The sequence below is a fragment of the Dasypus novemcinctus genome, chromosome 10 (genome assembly GCF_030445035.2).
Source record: "Dasypus novemcinctus isolate mDasNov1 chromosome 10, mDasNov1.1.hap2, whole genome shotgun sequence".
In the NCBI taxonomy this organism is placed as follows: Eukaryota; Metazoa; Chordata; class Mammalia; order Cingulata; family Dasypodidae; genus Dasypus; species Dasypus novemcinctus.
In genome coordinates, this window is record NC_080682.1 from 111,355,983 (window position 1) to 111,367,216 (window position 11,234).

General features: G+C 50.3%; 1 pseudogene; it reads left to right on the top strand.

Annotated features, from left to right (window-relative positions):
• The first annotated feature begins 4,726 nt into the window (after positions 1-4,726).
• Positions 4,727-10,771, top strand: LOC101445024 (large ribosomal subunit protein uL11-like; annotated as a pseudogene).
• Positions 10,772-11,234: the final 463 nt, after the last annotated feature.

Below are 11,234 nucleotides of genomic sequence, written 5' to 3' on the forward strand. Positions count from 1 at the left end.
GGTGCCAACTTGTCCTCCAAAGAGACGGCGTTTGTTTACAACGGCACCAACAGCACACGAAGGTGCTGGTTTCCAAACCCCGTCATCAACTCTGCCACCCTGATTGAACCTGTTTCTTTCCCCTTAAAGTACCAAAGTGCACATTTAAGAGAACGGGCATAGGAATGACTCTTTCTCTGGGCAAGGGCTGCAGGTTTGTTTGTGTGTTTTCTGACGGCTGAGCTGGGTCCTCTGCCCCGTGTCCACAGCCTGGGGGCCGGGGGCTGCTGACCTGACCTCAGGTCTCAGCCGGAAGAGCTTCAGTTCATCAGGCTAAAGGGTAGGCTGGACCCTGGACCGCGGCCTGCCTGAGGATGGAGACACAAACGAGCCAAGTTCTAGAATAGAACACAGAGGCATTGTCGGGAAACCACAAATTGCTGACTTGCTCCTGCAAACAATCAATATCCTGAAGCCAAGTCCAGGAATTCTAAAGATGCCTCCTGCTGAGTGCAGGGAGAAGCTCTTTTGGAAAGGAACCCAGCACCAGAGGGCCTGGTGCTACTTTCTAGAGCGCCACTGAGATGGCCCTGGGGCCCTTCTCCCCTCTTTCTGATGATCGTGGAACCCTAGGCTGCCAGAGCTGGAGAGGCTCGGGGATATTACCCAGCCCTGAGAGAGTCCAGGTAGAGAGCCAGGGGAGTTCCATGAAGCAAATGCTTCCCTTCAGTGGAGACAGGGCAGCGCAGTGGTTAGCGGGGACACCTGAGTTCAGAGCCTGACTCAGTCACCAGCTCTCTGACTTGGACACGTGGCTTCACCTTTCCCCGCCTCAGCTTCCTCGTCTATGCGGTGGAGACAACCCCGACCTCAGAAGGTCATTGTGAGGATTAAAATGAGTGATGTATATCGATCACTTAGTGTGGCACCTGGCTCTTGGTAAGGGCTCAGTGAATTTTTATTATTAATATCATTGTTCAGCTTAGGATGAGGCACTAACGAGAAGCTTCCTGAAGGAGGGGCCATTTGCGCTAGGTCTTAAAGAGTTAGGAAGATTTGACAAGTTGGAATGATTGAGTGACTTCAAGTGCAAAAGGCTCTCGAATCTTCCTGGGCCTCGCTGGGAGGCATGTTGGGGCCTCCGTGGTAATGGGAGGAAGTCAAGATGAGGGCACCAGAGATTGTCCTGGGCTCAGAATACGTTCATCCCAGGAGTAAGCTCTGGCTAGCTTCCACTGAGCTCAGTGGGATATATATATTATTTTATTTTATTAACTTTTTATTTTACAATACTTTCCAACCTACAGGACAGGTCCAGAAATAGTACAAACCCTTTACAGAGAATTCCAACGTCCTCCTACATCCCGCAGGTACCCAGATCTACTAATTTTAACATTTTGCCACATTTGCTGTGTCATTCTCTGTACCCGTCAATCTACCAGTACAGTTATCTAGCTATCCATCCGTCTATCTATTTATTAATCCACTTTCTGAACACCTGAGTGCAGGTTGTATACATCATACTCCCTGAACACTTAATACTGCCAGGCACATTTTCTAAGAAGGAGGATATGTAACCACCGTAAGTGCAGTTATCAAGTTCAAGAAATGTAATATTGGGAAACGGACTTTGGCCCAGTGGTTAGGGCGTCCGTCTACCACATGGGAGGTCCGCGGTTCAAACCCCAGGCCTCCTTGACCCGTGTGGAGCTGGCCATGCGCAGTGCTGATGCGCGCAAGGAGTGCCGTGCCACGCAAGGGTGTCCCCCGCATAGGGGAGCCCCACGCGCAAGGAGTGCGCCCGTGAGGAAAGCCGCCCAGCGTGAAAAGAAAGTGCAGCCTGCCGAGGAATGGCGCCGCCCACACTTTCTGTGCCGCTGACTGATGACAACAGAAGCGGACAAAGAAACAAGACGCAGCAAATAGACACCAAGAACAGACAGCCAGGGGAGGGGGGGAAATTAAATAAATAAATAAATCTTTAAAAAAAAAAAAAGAAAAAAAAAAAAGAAATGTAATATTGATATAAAGCTTACAGTCTATGCTCCATTTTTTTCATATGCCTCAATAATGTCCATCTGTGCCTTCACTCCTCCCGTATTCTATACAGGATAATGTGTTGCCTTTAATTGTCATTGTCTCTTTAATTGCTCTTCCTTTTCTTCTTTTTAATTGTGAGAACAGATATAACTTAAACTTTCCCATCTCAGATTCTCCCCAGCATACCATTTTAGTGGGATTAATCACATCCGCCATGTTGGAGTACCCTCAACGCCTTCCACTACTAAACCTTTCCCATCTCCGCAACAGAAACCCTAGACTCATTTTGCCTTAATGCCCCATTCACTTTGCCCCTCGCCCCTGGCAATCTGTACTCTAATTTCTGTCTGTATGAGTTTGCATTCTCCGATATTTTCTTTGTAGTTATCATGGGGCTTAAATTTAGCATCTGAAATCTGTAACAATCTCATTTTCTTTGGTGACAACTTAACTTCAATAGCATACACAAACTATATTCCAGGACTCCCACCTTTGTGTTATGTGTTTATACTTCATGAGTCCAAAACCACTGGTTTCCCATTACATTTTATGTGTGTGACTTTTAGATCCTCTAGGAAGTAAAAAGTGGAGTTATAAACCATAAACACAGGCGGTGGACTTGGCCCAGTGGTTAGGGCGTCCGTCTACCACATGGGAGGTCCGCGGTTCAAACCCCGGGCCTCCTTGACCCGTGTGGAGCTGGCCCATGTGCAGTGCTGATGCGCGCAAGGAGTGCCCTGCCATGCAGGGGTGTCCCCGACGTAGGGGAGCCCCACGCTCAAGGAGTGCACCCCATAAGGAGAGCTGCCCAGCATGAAAGAAAGTGCAGCCTGCCCAGAAATGGTACCACACACACATTGCTGACACAACAAGATGATGCAACAAAAAGAGACATAGATTCTCGTGCTGCTGACAACAACAGAAGCGGACAAAGAAGATGCAACAAATAGACACAGAGAACAGACAACCAGGGTTGGGGGGGGGGAGGGGAGAGAAATAAATAAATAAATCTTAAAAAAAAAAACAAAAAACATAAATACAGCAGTGCTGGCATTTACATTTACCTCTGACATTATCCTCACCAGAGATCTTTATTTCTTCATGCAACTTCAATGAGGTATATTTTGATCAAACCATGTATGTCTCAAAAACCCCATCTTCTTACTTTCCATTGCACCATGGCACAAACCTCTCCCATTGTCCAGGTCCCAGCCCTTCACTACCCTGGCAATCCATCCACATCTTACGATGAACACCTTGTGAGGAGAAGAGAGGTCAGAGCTTGCCGATGCCACCCCTGCCCCAGCCCCAGTTTGGAGAGATTGTGACCACGCCCTCTCTCCTGAGCCCACGTAGTTCCTGACCACCACTGAAGGTCCCCAGATGCAGCCAGGCTGCAGCAGACGTCCTGTGCCATGGGAAGGGTGGAGGTCTTTCTCCATGATTACATCAACCCAGAACATAAGCCAGAGGCCAGAGGACCAAGTCATCAGAGGCTGCAGTTCTCTGCCTATTTAATGCATAAGAAAACGCAGATGACAGAGGCGGTACCTCTCCACCTAAAGTCGGATTTGCCAGAAGAAGTTTCACTCCAGAGCCACCCCTTCCGTGAGGCGTGTCCAAGAGCTGCCCACTTTCTCATGAGAATGTCTCAGCTGCCAGGCCCACACCCCAGCAGAAGCGTGTCCTTGTGAAGCAGAATCTCAGCTTGCAAGTGGGCAGGTAGGGCTCGGGGCCATGGTGTGGACGGAGGGGACCGCCGGAGCAGGAGAGTTGTCCAGACCCAGGCAAGGGAGCTGGGGCTCAAAACCCAGCTGTGGCCTTTGGCAGGGGAACTGAGCCAATCCAGGGGTCAGGGGAAAGCTGCAGCTTCAGGGCTCCGCAGGAAGGAAGCCCTAGCTCAGAGCAGCAAGACCAGAAGGGGGCTCTTGACACAGAGCTTGGCCTGGGGTAGTGGAAGAGTCCTCCTGCTCCTACACATGAGTTTCTCTTGTATGGATGAGGTGGGGGTACTCGCCATGATTAGATTTGGCTACCTGTGGAAAACCCATACCGTGGCCTAAACAAGGCTGACATTTACTTTCTCTCTCATTAAAAAGGTCCAGAGGGCTAGAGTCCTGCACTGATGTAACACTCCATGATGTGGGTGACCCAGGTTCCTTCTTGACTGTGACTTCACCACCCCCAGTCCACGATGGCGGCTCCTGCCACGTGTCTGTCATTCCAGCCAGCAGAAAGAAGGAAAGGATGAAGAGAGGCACACACCCTCACCTAAGGGGCATGTCCGAGAAGTGGCCCACACTGCCACTCCTCACATCCCATTGGTCAGCACGTAGTCACAGGGCTGAACCTAGCTGCAAAGGAGGCTGGGAATTACCATCTTCCTTCCGGATAGCCAAGTGCCTGGCTAAAATCCATGAGTTTCTATTGCTGAAGCAAGTAGGGAAAAGTGGGTATTGAGGGACAACCAGCAGCCTCTGCTACAATGAGTTATCATCTCTTACCCTAAGGGACTGGATATCCTGAGGCTAACATGTAAAGTCTTGTCCTAGCAGGAGGACAAGTGTCTCCGTTAAGGCAGTGATGATTCCACCGGATGTGACAACTGTGAAGGAAGAGTTGAGCACCTGAGAGAAAATGAATGTGAAAGATAAGCCTGAGCGAGGCAAATGAAAGCAGTCTGTGCAGGCTAGGCTGGAAATGGAAAATGGCCTCTGATGCCTGGGCAGCACGGGCCATTCAGCGACCCATCATAGAGGGCCCCAAGCTGAAGAGGAGTAGTCATGATCGCATGAAAATGCTCTTGTGCGTGTTGTTCTTTTTTTTTTTTTTTTTAAAGATTTATTTATTTCTCTCCCCTTCCCCCCCACCCCCCGCCTGGTTGTCTGTTCTCTGTGTCTATTTGCTACGTCTTCTTTGACCGCTTCTGTTGTTGTCAGTGGCACAGGAATCTGTGTTTCTTTTTGTTGTGTCATCTTGCTGTGTCAGTTCTCCGTGTGTGCGGCGCCATTCCTGGGCAGGCTGCACTTTCTTTCGCGCTGGGCGGCTCTCCTTATGGGGCGCACTCCTTGCGCGTGGGGCTCCCCTACGCGGGGGACACCCCTGCGTGGCACGACACTCCTTGCGTGCATCAGCACTGCGCATGGGCCAGCTCCACACGGGTCAAACAGGCCTGGGGTTTGAACTGCAGACCTCCCATGTGGTAGACAGACACCTTAACCACTTGGCCAAGTCTGCCGCCTGTTCTTAATATTTGTTTCCATTTTGCCACCCCTTGGTCCTTGGGAAGGTCTTGTGAATGGTTCAGGTATGGCTGTGCCAGTGGGAAATATGGGAAGAGAGGTTATCTGTCCACATTTGAATGCAACTCCAAGAGGGGAGGCCCATTCTCTGTTGTGTGTTGTCATTCAACTCTCTGAGCCCCTGCTCAAGTTTTTCCATTCTTTCCTCTCTTCAATTTCAGCTGTTCTGTCATCAGTATCACTTATCCTTTCTTCTATCATTTCAAGTCTGCTGTTGTATGCCTCAACTGTGTTTTTGAAAACACTCATTGTGCCTTTCATTCCCATGAGCTCTCTTAATTTCTATTCAGGATTTCAAATTCTTTGTGTTTGCTCAATGTCTTCTTTTTTTTTTTTTAAGATTTATTTTTTAATTTATTTCTCTCCCCTTCTCCCACCCCATTTGTCTGCTCTTTCTGTCCATTCACTGTGTGTTCTTCTGTGTCTGCTTGTATTCTTATCAGTGGCACCGGGAATTGTGTCTCTTTTTGTTGCGTCATCTTGCTGTGTCAGCTCTCCGTGTATGTGGCACCACTCCTGGGTGGGCTGCACTTTTTTCGTGCTGGGAAGCTCTCCTTAGGGGGTGCACTCCTTGCACGTGGGGCTCCCCAACCCCTGCATGGCACGGCACTCTTTGCACACATCAGCACTGCGCATGGGTCAGCTCCACCACACAGGTCAGGAGGCCCGGGGTTTGAACCTTGGACCTCCCCTGTGGTAGGTGGATGCTCTATCCATTGAGCCAAATCCACTTCCCTCAATATCTTCTTGATGTCATTTATCTCTTTAGTGATGTTGTCTTTCAACTCATTAATTTGATTTTGGAAACTTGTGTGCATCTCTATTAATGAGTTCTCTCAAATCCTGTGTCTCTTCTGGGGCTTTGATATATTCCTTTCCTTGGGCCACGTCTTTCATTTTTTTAGTGTGGCTCATAATTTTTTGCTGATGTCTAAGTATCTGATTAGGATGCAGTTTATGGAGATGCTCATTTTCTTTCTCTTTTGAAGGGATTTGGTGGCAGGAGGCTGTGTGTTCCTGCTGCTCTTTGATTCTTGGTTCAACAGTTCTGCCATCCTGATTTCCCTCCTTTGTCCCTCTCTCCTCTGGGCAGTGTCCAGCCTTTGCCTGGTGTCCTAAACCCTACAAGATCTTTTTCCAGGCTGCTTCAGCCTGTCCTCCAGCTATTTTTCTGGAGGAGAAGAGAGTCCCTTGTCTTTCTAGTCTACCATCTTCCCAGAAGTCCTCCTCTCTGTTGTGTAATTGCCTCATGTGGATGACGGACTTGCATGGACTGGTTCCACTGCATTCAACCTCTGCCACTTCCCTCCCTCAGCCTGCCTGTCAGCCTTACTTTGTGGCAATTTCATAGAGGTGGGGAATCTCTCCTATTTAGCACCATATCCCCAGCACCAGGTTAAATGGTAAATATCCAGTGACTGAACAGCAAGATGAACGTAGTATACACGGGGAAGTGGACTTGGCCCAGTGGATAGGGCATCCGTCTACCACATGGGAGGTCCGCGGTTCAAACCCCGGGCCTCCTTGACCTGTGTGGAGCTGGCCCACGCGCAGTGCTGATGTGTGCGAGGACTGCTGTGCCATGCAGGGGTGTCCCCCGCGTTAGGGAACCCCACGCGCAAGGAGTGCGCTCCGTAAGGAGAGCTGCCCAGCGCGAAGGAAAGTGCAGCCTGCCCAAGAATGGTGTCGCACACACGGAGAGCTGATGCAGCAAGGTGATGCAACAAAAAGAAACACAGATTCCTGTGCGGCTGACAACAACAGAAGTGGACAAAAAAGAAGAACACGCAGCAAATGGACCCAGAGAACAGACAACTGGGGCGGGGGTGGGAAGGGGAGAGAAATAAAAATAAACAAATCTTAAAAAAAACATAATATACAAAACACTTCATAATCTAGGTCTAGCATATATATTTTTTGCCTATTCTTTTATCCTGGACTCTGCTAGCCTCTAGCCTAGACTCTAACTCCATAGAATAATAGTAATAATGATGATTAACGCTCACTGAGTGTGCAACAGGTGTCGGGCACTGTTCTAAGGTCTTTACATGCAGTAAGCATCTAATCCTCACAGAACCCTGTAAGGTGAATATAGCTATTAACCCCATTTTTCAGATAAGAGAATTGGGCTCAGAGGGGTGAAATGACTTGCTCACAGCCAGGACTTGGGAGAGCCAGGACTTGAAGTCAGGCATTCTGGCCCCACCCCTTACCCATTTCAGCCACTCGTCTCTCAGGGCCTCTGTTTGAGAGTCTGCCTTGCTCTTTCAATTTGCTGAGGCTTTGCTCTGCTGGAATGCAATTCCCCAATTTTGGCTTTGGCAAACCTCTACTTGCCCTTTAAAGTCCAGTCCATTCGCGGCTTGAAGGAGGCCAGGGTGCAACTTGCTTCAGTCGTCCCACATCTGGATTCATCCAACTCCTCCGCCATGCTGCCCAAGTTCAACCCCAACGAGATCCAAGTGGTGTACCTGAGGTGCATGGTGGGGACGTTGGTGCCATGTCTGCCCTGAGCCCCAAGACTGGCCCCCTCGGTCTGTCTCCAAAAAAGGTTGGTGATGACATTGCCAAGGCGACTGGTGACTGGAAAGGTCTAAGGATGACCGTGAAACTGACCACCCAGCACAGACAGGCCCAGAGCGAGGTGGAACCTTCTGCCTCTGCCTTGATCATCAAAGTTCTTAAGAAACCACCCAGAGACAGGAAGAAGCAGAAAAACATGAAGCACAGTGGAAATGTCACTTTTGATGAGATCGTCAGCATTGCCCGACAGATGCGGCCCTGATCTTTAGCCAGAGAACTCTCCGGAACCATTCAAGAGAGGCTGGGGATGCCCAGTCTGTGGGCTGCAATGTGGATGGCTGCACCCTCCTGAGTGATGCTGTGGAATGCCCAGCCAGTTACGAACTGCAAAGGAAAACATGTCAATAAACGAGCATTTGGCAGGCAAAAAAAAATAAAAAGTCTAATCCAGATGTCACCTCCTGACCCAACTTGCCTCTCCAACCAGGAAAAGGAAGTTGCGCCTCCTTCCTCCTCATTCCCTTTACCCATTGTTCTCCACCCTGGACGTGGAGCTCTCCTGAAGCAGAGACCACATCTCACACCCTACTAAGGGCCTTTGTTCAGGTTTGTTGAATGAGTAACCGACCCCTGCTGTTTCACACACTGCAGACAAGTTCAGAGAGGCGGCCGGGGAAAGCGGACTTGGCCCAGTGGTTAGGGCATCCGCCTAACACATGGGAGGTCCAGGGTTCAAACCCCGGGCCTCCTTGACCTGTGTGGAGCTGGCCCATGCGCAGTGCTGATGCGCGCAAGGAGTGCCCTGCCACGCAGGGTTGTGCCCCACGTAGGGTAGCCCCACACGCAAGGAGTGCGCCCCGTAAGGAGAGCTGCCCAGCGCGAGAGAAAGTGCAGCCTACCCAGGAATGGCGCCGCCCACATGGAGACCTGATGCCGCAAGATGATGCAACAAAAAGAGACACAGATTCCCAGATTCCCAGTGACAGTGATAAGGATAGAAGCGGTCACAAAAGAACACACAGTGAATGGACACAGAGAGCAGACAACTGAGGGGGGCAGTAAGGGGAGAGAAATGAAAAAATATAATCTTAAAACACACACACACACAACAGAGAGGTGGACAAGGTGACTTGTCCAAGCCACAGGGCCAGTGAGACCCCAGGAGTCCTGCCTCTCGGCCTGCCATCTCACGCCACCCTGTTTGCACATGGAATGTTGGGAAAAGCCCTTGTGCATCTTTGAGGCTTTCTTGATTCTGTCTCATACCTCACCCCGAAGAGTACTTCTTTGAGAGTGCTGGTGGGAAAGACAGTTTTGGCAAGTCTTGTCTGGGAGTCCTGAGGCAACAAGGAAACACAGACAAACAATCCTGGCATGTATTTTGCTGACCCAGGCCTCAAAACAGAACAAAATACTCCACACTCAAGCAGGGGCCTCGGGCCAGGAGGGCACCAAGTCAACCTGGATGGAATGATAAATGGATTCGCCTCCTCTTTTCTTAAAACGGTAGAGCCTTTGGAGAGGAAATGTTTTCCGGGTTGTCTGGATTTTCTTTAAGGCAAAGCAAAAAAATAAGTCACACCAAAAAACCCCCCAAAAAACCCAGAACTAAACAAAAAAACACTGACCATTTCACAAGGCCCTGGAGGCTTCCGAACATAAATGAGCTCCAGGCACGTCTTCCCTTACCCCCCTCATTGCCAGATGTGCCCGCGATGTCCCCAGCCCTGAAACACTCCTCTTAATCTGGGCCCGAGAAGCTTGGAAAAAGAACTGAACACAACTGGAAAAATCAAAGACATTATCAAGGAAACATTGGAATCCTTCTGATAACTCTCAACTCCTGACTTGTGTGCAAAGACAGTAATGCGGCGGTGGTGAGAGCCCAGGCTTTGAGAAAGCAGATCGGGATTAGAGTCCTGGTCTTCCCATTTACCACCTACCAGCTGTGTGACTCTGAGCCTCAGTTTCTTTATCTGTAAGACTGACACTAGTACCTATCTCATAGAGTTGTTGTGAGGACTAAATGGGATAATGTAAGTCAAGTGCATGATCAGTATAGTACCTGACACACAGTACTTCATCGATAGGAGCTATTATTATTTGCTCATGACATCCCTTATGGGTGGAATGCCCTTCTCCTTTTCTGCCTAGAAAACTTCTACTCTCCCTTCAATACCCATCATAAGGGTACCCTCCTTGGTGAGCCATCTCTGACCATCCCGTCTCCCCTTCAGTGTGGTCCCTCGTTTTCTTGACACCCCCCCCAACCTAGTGCTGACCTCATGGTGCTGACCGCACGTGTTTACCTGCCTGTCTCCCTCAACAGGCCATGCCAGCCCAGAGGGCAGGCTCAGGTCTGTGCCCCCGGGCCTAACAGTGCCTGCCCAGGAGGGCTTTAGACCAAGTCTACAGCCTTAGATTAGACGCACAGGAGGTGGGGACAGAGGAGGCTTGCCGAGCTGGGGGTTGCACAACTCCAGGAAGCATTCTTTTGTGTGAATGGAACTCTCTGGAGTACGGCTTAGTGGCTCTGGGCTTCTGCCTCAAATGGTCTTAGTCTCACATCTTAGCGCCTCCACTTTCTGACTTCATTCCCTTGGGCCATTTCATCTCTGTGGGCCTCAGCGTCTTCACTTGTAAACGGGCCTTATGAGAGCGGCCACTCCAAATTGCTGTCAAGGTTAAATGAGGTTTAATAACTGTATGTTAAATCTATACACATCTGTACATATCAGCCTGATGATGGGTATTGAAGGATGGGTAGAACTAGAGAGCAACACTCCTGAGAGCGCCGGCATTTAGTATAATAGGTGCCTAGACTGGTCGCTGTGACGTGGCCCTTGTTACTTGTTTTTTATTTTAGGTACCGGGGCTGGGAACTGAACCAGGACGTCGTTTGCGGGAAGCTGGTGCTCAACCGCTGAGCCACATTGGTTCTGAGTTGGTTTTTTCATTTCCCTGCTTGTTGCTTGTTTTTTTTTTTTTTTTTAGGATGCACCGGGGACAGAACCTGGGACCCCCCGTGTGGGAAGCAGGCGGTCAACTGCTTGCGCCTCGGCCGCTCCTCATGGTACTTGGATTTTCACGGACAGGATTCCCACAGGGCTGAGCCCAGCCTGGCTGCCTTCATGGTGAAATAGAGAACAGTGTTCTAGAAAACCAGGACCCTGGGCCGCGGGCGTTGTGCTCGACCACCCACCTGCCGTGGCCCGCTCCTCCTCTCTGCCCCCAGGCCCGTTCTGACTTGACACTCCACACTTCCTGGAAGAATCTGAGGCGGAGGAGCCGCTGCGACTCCCTGGAGGCCGGCCAGGCCGCCCGGGTGCGGGGGGCGGGGGGGGGGGGGCAGCGGGGGCCCTGGCGCTCTGGCGCTGTGGGGCTGGAGTC